Raw genomic sequence first — 15729 nt, 5'->3', positions numbered from 1 at the left:
TTTTATTTTAGACACTTTTAAAAATAAAACTTTAGTTTCCTTTTTTCATTAACGAAGTGTATTCGATGTAAGGATAGTAATGGATTATTTTGGATACTTAAAAAGTAGTTTTAAAGATTAAGTTTATGTCAATATGGAACGTTAAAACTGTTTAATATTAATAATAGTTAAAATTTTAACTTATAATTTTAATTTACATACAAAAAATTCGCTGGTCACGTGCTTATTTTAAATACAGCGGTTAATCAAGTGCTTGTCTTCCTGAAGTCGATATAAGTAGAGAGAATGACTCTACGTTTTTAATAATTAGTTAAGTTAGGTAAAATTTTATTTCCGATAACATGGTAAACAACAAGAAAAAAACACAAGGGGAGATCGCATCCCCATATGTTTACCATAGCGCCTAATAGAAGAGTAGGTTTATCGCTTCGAATCAAGTGCAAATACAGTTGTCAGCCCATGGATGGTGGAGTGTTATGTAATACAAGATTTGCGAAGGCAATGCAGTCGGCCCCGAGGGGTCGTCGACCCCATCACACGGCTCCCCCGTTCCACATTTTTCTTGTCGGCCACACTACGCTGACGGGGCGCACGCCTCACAAAATATGCTACGTCGTCGCCATGCTGAATATACAGCTATTGTTTCCATTTTGCAATCTCATGTGTAATCTCGTCTTCTTGTTTAAGGATGTTGAAAAGGAGATATGCACAAATTAATTTTTTATTTTATAAAAATAATGATTCAATAACATTAGGGAATTTTGGTGTTTATACCAATTAATCTAACGTTATTTCATTAAAAATCTAGGTAAAGTATTTATTAACTTGGATCGAAAATTGTCCTATCATATATATTACACGATTGTGAAAATAGTACATGAAGTATTAAGTAAAGATAATAATATCTTAACAATGTTAGAACGAAGTTGTTGTTTTTTTCGTAGCTGCATAAAGACTTGTATTTTTGGTAACACAAAATTTTTTCCTGTTGCTCGTTATAATGTGTAGTTCACTAAGCGATATTAAGGAATTTAAACAAAATGGTGACCACTAATCTGCTAATGTTTAGGTTTTATTAGCCCCACATTGCCAGTTAATGTTTTCAATTCAAATATTCCGTAATTATTAATGATTGAAGGGCAAATGTGTTATAAAAGATGATTTAGATATGTTTACAATAACTTATCCCCATTGATAATTCCTAACACGTGAACGCCTAGTGCCGTCAATTTCTGATATAAAAATTTATATTTTTTTATTTAAATTTATATTTACACTGGTAATAGTTAATATCAATTCAATATTTATAATTCGTGATTAAAATAACCCAGGTTACAACGAAAATAATTCTGCAAATAAGGAACCGCTGGGAAGCCATCACATTAGAAAGCTTAATTAATTGTATTTATATGCCTTGCCAATGGAAATGTTAATGTTGCAGAAGATTGTATCTCAAATGTGTGTAACCGTCATACGTACTAAGATGCCGCCTTGAGCAGCCTTGAAGATTCCGATTGATGGATAGAGACGGTGTTTTCATTTTAAATTTACGAAACTTATTAATTAATTACATGTTTGCAATTAAATATACTACTAAGCTCTTGAATAATTTAACGATTGTGAGTTTATGTATGTAAAATACAGGGAATTATGTCAATTACGAATTAAAAGGATTAAGATCTATGCTTTAGGCTGATTATAGATTCCGTGTGGCTCAATGGCTGGAAAGCCGTATGGACTGCAGTGAAAGATAGATAAATATTTGTTTCACACTACTGTGATATAAACAGCAGTGGATTTATGGCCTAGAAGTAAATTTATATTCTAGGAGTGGACGCGTGGTCTTGAGTAGACGTATGACCTAGCAGTGGACGCGGCGTGGTCTTGCAGCGGACGCGGTTTGGTCTTGCAGCGGACGTATGGATCAGCGCCGGCGAACTGAGCCCAGAACACATGTACTGATGTAAACAAAAACCCAGGTGGTTGGCAGGTTAAATAGTCTTCGGAACTCGAGAGATGCGGGACGAACTCCAACCATGACAGCGGTGACAGTGGCACTGCCCGAAGGCACAACTTGTTCTTACGCAGACACTGTAAGCGCAGTGAAGGCCAAGACGAATACCAAATACCTCAATTAAGCACTGGAGAAGCCAATTAGGCCTCCGTTGTCTGGCAGAAGGACCAGGCCGGGAGCTCGAGTTGCCAGAGCCGCTCCATGGGCCGCAGCCGCCGCAGTCGCAGAGGTTTCGGCGCTCCGGGAGAAGTCTGCGCATCCTCCTGTATCGTAGCTGCCTTCGGTGGCAGTACCGCCCATTTCGCTGTCGTATTCTCTAATCTTCTATTAATCAGAAACTACCTCATATTTTTGTTTGTAACTAAATTTCAGAAGACAAAATTACTTTAAAGAATCTTCAAATCTCAACAGTATTAATGTAACGCCGAATATAGATTTTCACGATTGATGTTTTAAAACTACCACATATGTTTGTTTCTAAATAAATTTCAGAAGACAAAATTACGTTAAAGAATCTTCAAATCTCAACAGTATAAATATAACGCCGAATATAGATTTTCACGATTGATGTTTTAAAACTACCACATATGTTTGTTTCTAAATAAATTTTGGAAGACAAAATTACTTTAAGGAATCTTCAAATCTATACAGTGTAAATGTAACGCCGAATATAGATTTTCACGCTAAACAGAACCGGAAGAAAGCGACTCTAGCGTCTACCAACGACTTTACCAAGGTCGTCTCGTTTGTCTTCCTTATGGGCAGACATTCTATTCTGCACTTTCCGGTCTGTTGTCTCCGATCCAAATCCTTTAGGGCTCCTTAAGGGCACGGCGGCCATTTGTTCTCCCCGCTATAATTTGCCCAATGCCACTTGCCATTCCGCTGGGCTGTGTCAATTACTTAACTTTTGGTCGTCTTCAGATCTCCTTTTTAATTCGACCTGTAAGAGTTTCGGTTCATTCCTTTATAATTCAGTTTCCATAATTGATTCGAAGAACCACATTTAATTAACATGAAAGCACTAGAGCATGATTCTTAAACATGTTCACTTTGCATATAATAAAATAGCATATTAAAATATGTAAACTGAAGAACTGCATACCTCTTGAATACATTTACATATATTGAACTAGTAACCCCGCGTTTACCCGGAAAGTTCTGCGCAAGGTATATTTACATACGAGCGTGTTTTCACTCGATATCGAAGTTCTAAAGATGACGTAGTTTCTTAGGTCGCGTTTTATGTAATAGTTATTTTTAACAACAAGATGTTAATTTTTATAACGTAAGGTTATTTTGTGTGCTGTCTCGGAGAGTACACACTCTCTTTATTTTGCACCGTAATTTCTGGATAAAGTAAGACTTTCTTCGTAAATATTAAGGTGATGTTAGGTAATGTACACGTGATTAGTAATGGGTTTAAATATTTTAAATGAGAGAATGTACAGATCATTTCTTGTCAATTTAACTCAATGGTAAACCCTGTCCAAAAATCAATGGTTTCAGAAATAATAAAAATGAAATTATGATTTAGTACGAGGAAGCGTTTTCAAAATTCTGATTTTTCTAATTTAAGTTAATTATTGTTTAGTATCTGCCCCTGCAGACATTGTACTATCAGTAATTATAAGCCTGTCGCATTCCATTAGAAAATTAAATTTTCGGAGTTATCACTTTGTACTATGTATTTGGAAATCGTTGTCAGAAATAATAAATAATGATAATAATATATTAAGAGAAAGCGTTTTGAAAATTGGGATTACTACATACAAAAATAATTACCGTTTAAAATTTGTGTCTGCCTTCTTTGTACTGTCAATAGTTATTGGCCTCTCCCATTCTCATAAGAAAAATTAATGTAACATATTTGAAAGTGATCACTTTATACAGGGTGATAGAAAATATATATAAAAGCATTAAAGGTTTTTGCTGAAAATTGCACTACGCATTAACCAATTTAAAGCTTTTACACCTGTTGCCAATCACCTGTATATAGAACAAAAGTAGTTATTAGAACAACAACTAAACAATGATTATTATTTGATATTGTTTTTTTAACATATTCAAGTGAAAAGAAATATTATTTTAGATATTTTTGCTCTTTCATAGTTACATCAAAATTACCTCATAACTTCTCGTTTACGGCTCCCAAAAGAGTTGCAATAATTTTATAAAGAAGCGACGATGAAGCAGTCTCAATTACGTGGCATTCACGCAGTAACGAGCGAGGGTGTGATTCCAACATTCATTCCATAGTATCCTCTTCCACTTGGCGTCACTTGCCTTTGTGTACACGCTCTTTACTTATTTGCCCCAAGTGCTTACAATGCTTGTTTATCTTTAACAACATTCGAACTCTATTTTCTATACGTTCTTTTCATAAACAACCCTTTTCCGATCAGTTTATCTCGCAAGAAGTAGGATTATTAGTTGCAACTTCTGTGCCGAGCTACCGAGTCTTCTATGTACAAAAATATTTTACAGCCCTTTGCCTATTTGGCAAAAGTTTTGACTACCAATCGATATACTGTTATTATTGTGTCTAACCTGGACTCAATTTAGAATACTGTAATAAATCTAACCGCAATATCGATTTGTCTTTATCTTATTATGTAATATCAAAGGTGTATTACATAGACTTTTAATTATGAAATATATATCTTTTCTCTTAAATTTTAAGCTTTAAGCCTATTTATTACATGTAATTTTAAGCTACTTCTATTATATAAGAGTTAGAGGAGATATACAATTGAAATTTAGAGGGAATATTTTTTTGTAAAGTAAGGATGAGCTAACATCTAATTTTTGGAAATTCTACCCATATAGGCGGTTGAGGATAGTAAGAAGAGGTATATTAAAAAATAAATATATAAAACTCTGCCAAAATAATTTTTTGGGCATGCTAAAAGTTACTACTCAAAATTACATTGCTACTACATTACTAAAATGTATTATATTTTATGAAATAATTCCTGCAAATGGCAACGCGGGCTACGCGAAGCGGACGAGGGATAGCTAGTGTAAAAGAATAAAGATACAATTGATCTATGAAACAGTTAAGTATAAATAACTAAAACCAATCATATAATCACAAAAATATAATCACTCAGGTTTACTATATAAGTGTAAGAGTCATCTTCACAATATTTTGAATTAGTTACATGTACTGTAAATTCTATGATCGCGACAACAGTTTAAAAGAGTTCGTCAAACCATAAAATGACAGACTTTGAGTTCAGAACATCATTGCTTTTAATTTTACCACAACTCTAAATATATCGGCGTGACCGCATTGTAAAATCGCTAAATTGTTGAGAATTGATTATTGTTCAAATGAAAAAGTCATTACTAAAATTAGATGTATATTTGAAAGTCTTATTGTGGTGGTGTAATAACGCCGCACCAACGGCAATACAGGAGTCGCTTGAAGCGCTGGAGTGTTCGGATTTCTCAAGGTGTAACGCTGTTAATAAATTGTACGAAGATTCTCCAAAACTGTTGTATAGGAAGGTTGTGAATGTTAGTAATATTAGAGTATGTGATAATTATTTCTAGTCACCATGTATAATTTCTAAAGTCTACATGAACAATTAGTAAACAATAATTATTTATTACATTTAGTAATCCGAATTAAAAAGGTTTTTACTTACTATATCGTCGTAGTTAAGTTTCGTACCCATATTTCCAATCAATCTGTATATGCCGTTTACACTATAAAACTATGTAATATCGTAGATAACGACGGAAAAAGCATTTTTCTACTTCAAGTTGACTGTAGAAAAGTTTAATAATACAAAGGCTATTAAAATGGTTTGAATGTTCGAAAATTGAAAATTTCAGTTAAAATTATAAACAATGGTTGATGAATAACCGTTAGTTAGTTTTCCTTATTCCTTTTTTGGACCATTGTAATAATGTAAAAATTATAACATATTTTCCTCCTAAAATGAGGTGTGTAGTCATTTTAGCCATAGGACATCCACAGTTAGACACTCGCGGCGAAGGTCCTATACTACACTTGCTATACACTCACCCATATAAAAAACAGAACTTTATAAAGTTCTTACACCTAAAACTATCATCCTGTATATTGATTTTGTAGTTACTCGGGTAAACATTTAATGGGAGACAAATTAATTTTGCCTGCTATCTGCAACATGTATCTAAATCCTTCCAAAAGTAATTTCCGAGCGGAGATCGTTTATAGGAAGCGACTGCGCCCGAAATAAATGCGAAAAGTCCGACAACGTAAGACTGCGTCTCGACCGCTTTGGACCGTGTCTTGGTAATTAAATACTTCAGCCAGCCCCTCAACTGCGCCCTGCATTTTGCTCTGCGCCTCTTTACATCGAACATGGCAACTGCGGAATTATTTCCTACTTTAATTTTAGCGTTCAGTTAATAAAATCCTTTTTTTATCTAAACGTTACTTACTTCAACCTAGACGAAAAGATTATGTCGTATAATGTACGGGTTAGTGGATATAATGTAAAAGCTCTCAAGGGGTGAATGTTTAGTCCATTCATTGTCAATTAATGTATGGTATATCCTTTCTAAAAATTAGTGTTAAATAATAAGTAACGTAATAATGATATCGTTAGAAAAAGTGTCTTGAAATTCAGATTACAATGTATTAAAATGAATTATTGTTTAATTATTACGCTGTCAGAAGATATTGGCCTGTCGAATTCCAATAGGCCTTCAGAATGTTAATTTTATACAGAATAATTAAAAATAGGCATAAAAGTTTGAAAGGTTTTTGTGGACAAATAAGTTATTCAATCACCCATTCAAAGCTCTTCCAACTATAACCAATCATCCTGCAAAGTCCTGCCAGAACTGTTTTATCTCTCCTTAAGAAAATCCGGCGAGGTGGCAAGGCCTGGGAAATAGAGCATAAGCAACGCCGCTTCCAGCGGTTACGGGGGACTGACGGGTGGCCAACGTTTCCCTTCGCTTTGCCGCGCGCATACTTAAGGCGCGGCACAGCAGTTTTGGTAATACTACAGTACAGTAATTCGCATGCAAAATTTAATACAGAATTGTAATTTAGTATTTTTTACGTAATAAATTTTTAAGAAACACTGTCAAGTGTGAAGAAATGTTAAGATTTATTTATGTTGAGGTTAGTAGTGTAACTTACATTTTTTGAATCAACGGTTTTGCAAACTTTTAATATGTATGAGTTATATTAACAGTTTGTGATGTTTTTGTTTACATGTTTATGTACATAATAGGATTTAATTATTAAAAGGTATTTTAAATTTATATCTGGCGTCTGTTGTACGAGTATGTCGAAACTAACTTCTTATTTTTATTATATTGATGTATGTTTAGTCGGTACATTCGGTGCGCGCTGCTTAGGTAGGACCGGTTTTATTGGAAATCTGTGGATCCTCCGTGGATAACCTCTTTCCAGTAGTGGACGTGCCAGGGTTGAAATGATAGCGATGACAGTATCATTAAATAATTGTCTTAACTTTAATGTTTATTGAACACCCGAAATGATTAAACAGTTATTAGAGAATTTTATTTCAATGTAATTAATTTCGTTCTATTACGTAATTTGATTTACGTTAAAAAAAAGAGTTAAAATATTTTTAAACATTGGAACAATTTATATCTTTTTGAAACATCCGTTAATATCAACAACAGCGTGTTGTATAATATGTTCACTATATTAGTTAAAAAAAATATTTAACAATTGATTTGTTTACAACTGAAATGATGAATTCATATCCGTAGCACACGATTAATTGTAAAAACGCTGTTTCATCCCAGACGAATTTGTTTTTTGTTACCCATTACAACAAAATTTAATTAAGGCATATGTAGAATATCATAATTAACTAATTACGAAACTGGTGTCCAGGTTTCAGCTTGAAACAAATATTTAAATATAAGGGAGAAAATTTTAAAAATAAAAACCGGCACAGTACAAGTGAGGGTCGAGTGTTTAATTCGTATAATTGGCGTTTCGGATCGTCATTAGTGAAATCTCCGGACACGAATTAAGTCCCTCCAGGAATGGACACCATTTTTTTTTAAATTTAGAACAAAGTTCCTTTACGCAATTTTTCCACAAGCCCTTTTTCAATTAAATTTAGTCTGTTATTTATAGAAAAACGTTTTTGGTTTGAATTTGCTGCATGTATTTAATGTATTGTTTTTTTTTTATTTTCTGGAAATACAAATAGACTGATTTTATATTGTATACTGTAGATGCTTTCTTATGTAGCGAATTACTTTAATTTGTAATATTCACGTCAATATTATTTTTACTTAAACACTATTTTGTTAGTGAATAAATAAATTTTCTTAAAAAGGTAAAAATATTGATAAGTAACTTATAAATAAACACAATAGTTTCAGTGTAAAGAAGATGCCATCTTAACTAATAAAATTATGAAGCGTATATAAGCTGTCGTCGTTGTTGTCCTTCTAGCCCACATTCGCCTACTGCAAGGCATAGGTCTTCCCCAATGATATTTATGGAAGGATATGCCACAATCGCCACGCTTGGCACGCATGATATTATTGTACACAGAAGATGCTGCTGTCCATCCTTTGGAAACTGTTTATGAGCAGTGGCAATCATATATAAATAAAGCACTAAGTGTGAAGTGTGAAACTTGTACGGGAACCAAACTCGCGACTTACGATCGCAAGTTATGTAATGTTAACGCATCAAGTAACATTTTTAAAATCTACCAAAGCATTGTGAAAAATTTTATCCACATTAGTCACCAAATAAAGATAAACTTTAATTCAAAAAAGGATTTTTCTATAGTCTTTTATTACTTCAACTTACACACATACACACGCACGCCCACTCGCACACGCGCACACACCCACGCACACACGCACGCACACACCCACACACGCACACAAGCACACACGCACACACGCTCACACGCGCACACGCGCTTATGTATATATATGTAACTATATATAAAGATATATTAATAAATATATATATAACGAAGTTTTTAAAAAATTTAAGAAAGTTAAATCTGTTAAATTAATGAAATATTTTTTATAATGGCCCACTTTATTTAACTAACAACTACTAAATAAATTGAGCTATTACAGCCCTTTTAAAACTGAAACACTTGAAGACTGGAGCAATTTCGTTTGGCGACTATAAGTTGTAGTTGGGTTCATAAATCTATTGCGTTCTTGTTTCTTTCGTAGACGACATGCAAACAGAAGTATTTTGGAATAATGCGGATGAGGCTTGAAGTAATGTTCGGTATAATAGAATAAAATTTACTTATTAATATTAAGTAAATTTTATATAATAAATTATTTTTTTGTAATAAATTTACATAATTATCAATAATAAATAAAATAATTTTGTTTATTTTTGGGTTAAAGTGTATTAACAATAGGTAGTTTATTCGCAGAGAACGCAACTTGTTCTCAAATGAAGGGTTTTACGCGTCAATATCAAACATTTGTCCCTGTCTTACGGCTCTCGCGCAAAGTTTTTATACTATAACTAGGTAAACTAATATAAAAAATGGCAAGGCATGTAGCTTTTGACGACATTTTAGGAATAAGCTAGTGTTAGGAATAAGTTAGTGAATCAATTTACAATTTATTTCTTTATGTATATCCAGAGTGATTGGTTATAGGTGAAAAAAGCTCTAAGGCGTTAAAAAGCATGCTCTATTTCTGTCATTTAATGTATAATACACTTTTTCCAAAAGTCGCAAAAAACATTTTCAAAATTCAGATTCCCACATGTAAAAATTTATAATTGTTTACTATCTACAGTGATACTACTATCTAAAGAAAAAAAATAAAACGTATTTTATGAACGCTCACTATATTTATTGATTTAATATATAATAGTTAATTCGGTCAAGGCTTTCAGAAATTGTACGCTTAGCAACACATTTAGCGATTCATTTCGTCAATCCCAAGACGTTGTTACACTGATAGTCAAATAAAAGTAGATTCTCTGAGCTCGTATTGAAAGTGTGTTATGAACACTAAAATTGTTTGTGGTATAGGCTAATTTGTCATGACTATCTACTAAATAAACCATTAAAGTTTTAACTCACTCTATTTATTTATTGTATTATAATTGCTATATGACTATTTATAACATATGATTTAATTTGAAGAGTTTGTGGAACGTCATAAGATTAAGTTGTATTAAGATAACTATTTCATAACCAGAAAAATGAACATATTTGATTTGTTAACTTGGTGAATTTTTTGGCACCCAGAAGACGCGTTTGACTTTTAAAGTTTACATCGCATCAACGCATTTTTCGTCACTAGCCGTCACAGCGATAAAAGCATTTGAACATCAGTTTGTATCTCTTGGCAACATTCCATACTACTGCGCGCTACGTTTTCCTATAAATTTCGATGCATGTATTTTTTTAATGACACTAAATATTAGATTTTAATCACTTGTAACTAAAATTGTTTTTTTATTCCATTAATTAAATGAATTTAGCTCAAGAATAGAAATTATACAAATCTAAAATTAATTTTAAGTTCTTCGTTGATTGTGTGATGCGTATATTATCAAATATTTTATGTATATTAATATTTTAAAGTAAATAATATCTTGTCCATTACTTCAGATACGTAGCTATTCAAATTCCTGCCAAAATTTAAGTAAATGACAGTTGAATTTAATAGTTTTATGATTAAGAAATTATCATGAAAATTTATATTGGAAAATTTTATTTAAAATCTTTTAAAATATCAGTGGTGATAACGTGGACTCATTATATTTGACCTAAAACTTTTTACTTATATTTCACCTTATTGTGGGTGCCATTACTTACTAAACAGTCCCTCTTAGTACATTCAAATGTCGCGCTTTCGAAAGCTTTCTTTCGCGCTAAGATCGAAACATACGCGATTCTCCAGAAGACGCAACGGCATCAAGACAAGCTATGTACAGTTTGATTCACAATTATTTTTAAAAATCATTAGTTCACGAGAGGCGGCGATTGTCTCGACTAGATATGCTCGAAAACAACAAAGGACGCCAAACCGCGATCATATTATATAGAAGCATTGCCGATATTATTTTCGCTACTTCGTTTTCCCAGCAAACGTTTACTGAAGTGGAAAAAATGTTACCCGGACTGAACGAGCCGACCAAATCATAGTTTGGTCCTCTTGATTGCCCTTAAGTCGGAAAGCACAGACTGCATCTGTAGATTCCTCATAGGCCTTAGTGTTAGTCATGTACCAAAAAATAGAAGCCAGATTTTGTTTCTTTAACCATATACCTTTACATGTTATTCATTACACCGTACTTTTTTAAGTTAACCGTATACTTTAAATTCTCTTTGGAATTTTACCGATCGAATACAAATAAAAGAGGGGAGACGAAGTCTGTAATATAAGACAGCTTGGACGCGGAAATGAATCTGTCGATGAAGATAACTTTAGAGGAAGGTACAAACATTATTAAACGTTTTCTCAATTTGAATCTTTTTACATGACTAAGAAGTACGTTCGATCTACTCCGTTCCTCTGCTTTTAAACACGCTTATTTGTTTATTTATAGAACAATGATCTATTGCTCCTTAAAGTAATCTCCGCTGACGTTAAACGGTGAGGCAGTTTTCCTTGGTAAACACTATCATCATCAACATTATCATCTTGGCTAAATAGCGCCTTCTGCTGATTACAGGTATCCTAAATTTCTATTAGAACTGATTAGAAACGGCCTACATCTATCTTCTTCCGATGGCCTTAATTAGGTCCTCTATTCATTTACAGGGTCACAGGAACTCTAATGAAACTAATGACCTAGGCCCCAGCGGTCATCTGTTCTACGCGCTACGTAGCTTGTTCACTGCCACTTCAATTTATTAATCCACCGGGCCCTGTAAGTTAATTTCGTTCATATCTATATGACCTCATTCCTGATTCAACCTCGTAAGGAAACCCGGAGCATAGTTCTCTCCATGGATCATTGACCGGTTATGAGCTTGCAAATGATGCAGAAAGCGACAGACCACGTTACAGTATCGTAAGTCATCACTCGTAACACATTGGTGACAGAAGCCTTGTTTTTTATAACATTTACACCGAGAAGACTTATTTAATAAGAAAGAAAACAAAAAAAATAATTTCAGTTAATCATCGTAGATAGCGGTATCAATAAGTACATTGGCGCGTACATTCATAGAACAATAGAAGCCCTATTAATAAATAAAACTTCCTTTCGCGTGTTAAGCGTACTTTAGCTAATTAACGGTATTCTCTAAAGAGATTCCATATTTTTTCTTCAAAGGATTATGATTTTATAGCGACTCAGCGGATTTGCCTCAGTCAAAGCGGTGTTCTCTTATTATGCGGCAGGATAACACTGGATAAATACTGGGTGTGCGACGGGAGCCCCAATGCAAATGAGCGTTTTTATGTCTCCCGTAACGGTGCGGTGCGGCGCCACTATCGTCTCGGCTGGAATTAAAGCTAGCGTCTGAAAAGGTTTAAGATGAATGAGAGTCATGCGCTCTCACAATGAAACCAACAACAGTTTAGAAACAACTTATTTCTGTACGAATGCAAACAGTCTGCGTTTCACCTGTGCTTATATTTACGTTAGCGCATTTTACACGTAACCTTTTAACGGGATATTTTCATTTTAAAACGACCTGAAAAATTTTTAAAAGGACGAATTTATGTTCTTAAAGGTAAACGCTGTGATATTAATGACTAGTTTCAATAGCATTTGATTTATCTTTAATACTAAATATTTAAGTATAAATGGACTGAAGTCGCATCGAACATAATACGTAACATTGTGGCAATCTTTGGGGGAGGCCTATACCTTGCAGGAGGCGTCTACGGCTGATAGAATGATGATGATGATGTTGATGCTGACTGATGTTTAGACATCCGGAACTCTTGTATTATCTTACTAAAAAGGATTGCAGTCCTTTAAGCGTTAATGTTTTAGAAGCTTTTGAAATAACCTGTATGTATAATGAGAGGTCCTATCTCACGTTTTACCCTAACAAGAAGAAAATACGTGCTGCACAGGATTTTGTACTTCAAAAAGTTCATCACTTTCTATTAAATGAACGCTTTGTTCTTTTGGTTTACCTCATGGCACTTATAAAGGTAGTCAATAAGATCATGCAATTTATCTGATTTAAAATCATTAACAACAATCAAACATTACGGATGCATTCGAACTTTCTGGAAATCTACGGGAAGAGTCTATTTCTAGTAGTACTCGTGTATGTCTTACATTTGAAATGTTGATGATGATAATAATATTAAAGTACAACATACAAGGTGAATTAAATTTTAAGGTGTATTTTATATTTAACTAACGATGAATATAATCAATAATAATGTTTATCGGAATTACAATTTTCCAATCGCAATTAAATATTTATATTTTAACTGCACTATGACTTAACCGCATATATTAATAAGCCTACAATTTTATTTTGTACAAACAACGTATTTTAATACGATTAGCGTCGAAAACGAAAACAAGCTATGCGTTGGTTGATACATTTATAGTAATTGAATAAAAGCTGGACGTCTGGGCCTCGTCTGTACAGGAAATAGGCCGCAGATGAAATGCGACTGGCAACTCGGTTCTAATATTAATGTTACTGAATCAAGGTTGATTTGTCTAGTAATTAATATGGACGATGGGTAAAATTCGCTTACGTGACTCCGAATTTATTATGACCATTAGTAATACGCGCACTTTACTTATAGTAGGATGCTTTGCGTTAAAATACATAGTAAGGTTTGCTATATTTGATTTATTATAACACAAATTGTTTCAGAAAATGTCGCAGTTTTTGAGATTTTGTTGTTTAAGTATATTGCCTACTGCTCAAGATCATTTATTGATACAGGCCTTGTACAAGCGTTTGTCTACTGTTGAATTAAATATTAGAATTAAATATTTTTTCAGTAATAAGGATAAGACATCACGTAATAGATATCATATTTACAAACAAATTTATATAACTTGAATTCATGCGTCTCACATTACTACACTTGAGTAACGTACGTTGTTATTAGTAGTTTTAGTGGTCAGAAATAAATATTATATTCTTTTAGCTAAAACGATTATACAAATACAATTCATAATTTTCGAATTGTTTGTATTTTTAAATAAACTTACCACCTTAAAATAAGATTGGTCCTGAAATAAAAGATGTCACGGAATATTTTGTGATAAATGTAACCCGCTTCCGACAAGTGACACTTGAATAATGAAGTTGTTGTAATAGCTTTAGGGAAACAAAATAATAACGCGTAAGAATTCTCATCTCACATTAGAATAATTGAGTGCAGATAAAGCTTTGGTAGTGAGTCGTGCTATATATGTTCAGAAGTATAAAATAGTTCATAATCAATTAATTTAAACCCGTTATTAAAATTACTGCAAGTTTTAAAAATGAATCTTTACTTGTTTATTGATGTTTTCTGTGACTTATTAGTCATACAAATTTAAGGGTGTTCTTTAAAAGTCAACTATGACTCAAATACTATCTGTAACATGGTTGCACAGACTTATTAAGACTAGAGGCCACTCGGGCAAATCATGAACTAATGGCGGGCCGGCCGCCAGAAGTATAGGTAATTAAAGACAATAAAGAATTGACAATTATTTATTAAAATTGAAAAAGAATTTTATTAATTTGAAGCGTGACACTGCATAGCGCTTCCAATCTTTTTTATATTTGGCTCAAATTTACTTGTAGACGTAAAACTAATTCAAAACTTTCATTTGCAAGGCGGTTTAGATTTTATGTTTTATTATTATTTAGTATTAAAAAAGTTTGTTTACATAATTATATAGGTAGAACCAAATAAGCTGGCACATTTCAGAGCGTTTATGCGCATCTCTTCGTACATATTTTTATCAATGCAGCGGCAAAAGTTCAGCAAGTCTCCTTCGTTGAATTTGTTGTGTAAATCTTGGTCGTTTTAAAAGTCGATAATTTCTAACTGCATTGACTCTGGCGCATTTTCAACTGAAATCGTGAAAGGATTGCTGAATATGTCCAACAGAGGTTTCACTTTTTTAAACTCCGAAAATCTGCCTTGAAAAGATTGAATCAAAATATCTAACTTTTCTACATAACTGAAATTAATTGCAGTTTTGTTGAATTTTTCAGCCATTTTCTTATAATTCGGAAAATTATTGTAATTTCCAAAATTCAGTTGTGATCTGAAAATCAGATGAGAATCAGCTTGCATTAAAAGGATGATACATGAGCGTAAAGCTGGGATATCAGTTGATTTTTGCCTTGAAGCCGTGTGTTGATTTGTAATGTCAACTTAAAAAGCCAAATCACACAACCAATCAGGATTTTTAAGTTCCGAGACATCCCTTTGCTTTTCCACCAGAAATATTCCAATTTCTTTACAACAAAAATACATATGGTATACACTTGTTCACGTTTTATGTTTTCATAACGAAGTAAAATTGTACATTACCAATAGGTAAAGAGTTTATACACATACGTCTACATATATTGATTTTTTCATCAAATCAAAATTGTGATTTATGAATATGAATCACAAAATAGTTTTTCCGTTTTTTAGTGAATTTTTGTTGTAAGTTTTTACTATATTTTTTTTCTGGGGCACTTCGAGTTAGAGAAAAATGTTTGCGATTGGTTGTTTGGGAATGTCTATACATAATTTCGAAAGACGTTGTGTCAACTCTACAGTATTGTTAATTGGAT

Source organism: Battus philenor, unplaced genomic scaffold (assembly GCF_028537555.1).
Source record: "Battus philenor isolate CCGP_79_NKW_IND1 unplaced genomic scaffold, ilBatPhil1.0.hap1 SCAF_2, whole genome shotgun sequence".
Classification (NCBI taxonomy): domain Eukaryota; kingdom Metazoa; phylum Arthropoda; class Insecta; order Lepidoptera; family Papilionidae; genus Battus; species Battus philenor.
The sequence above is the reverse complement of the archived record's forward strand: the minus strand, read 5'-3'. Positions refer to the sequence as shown.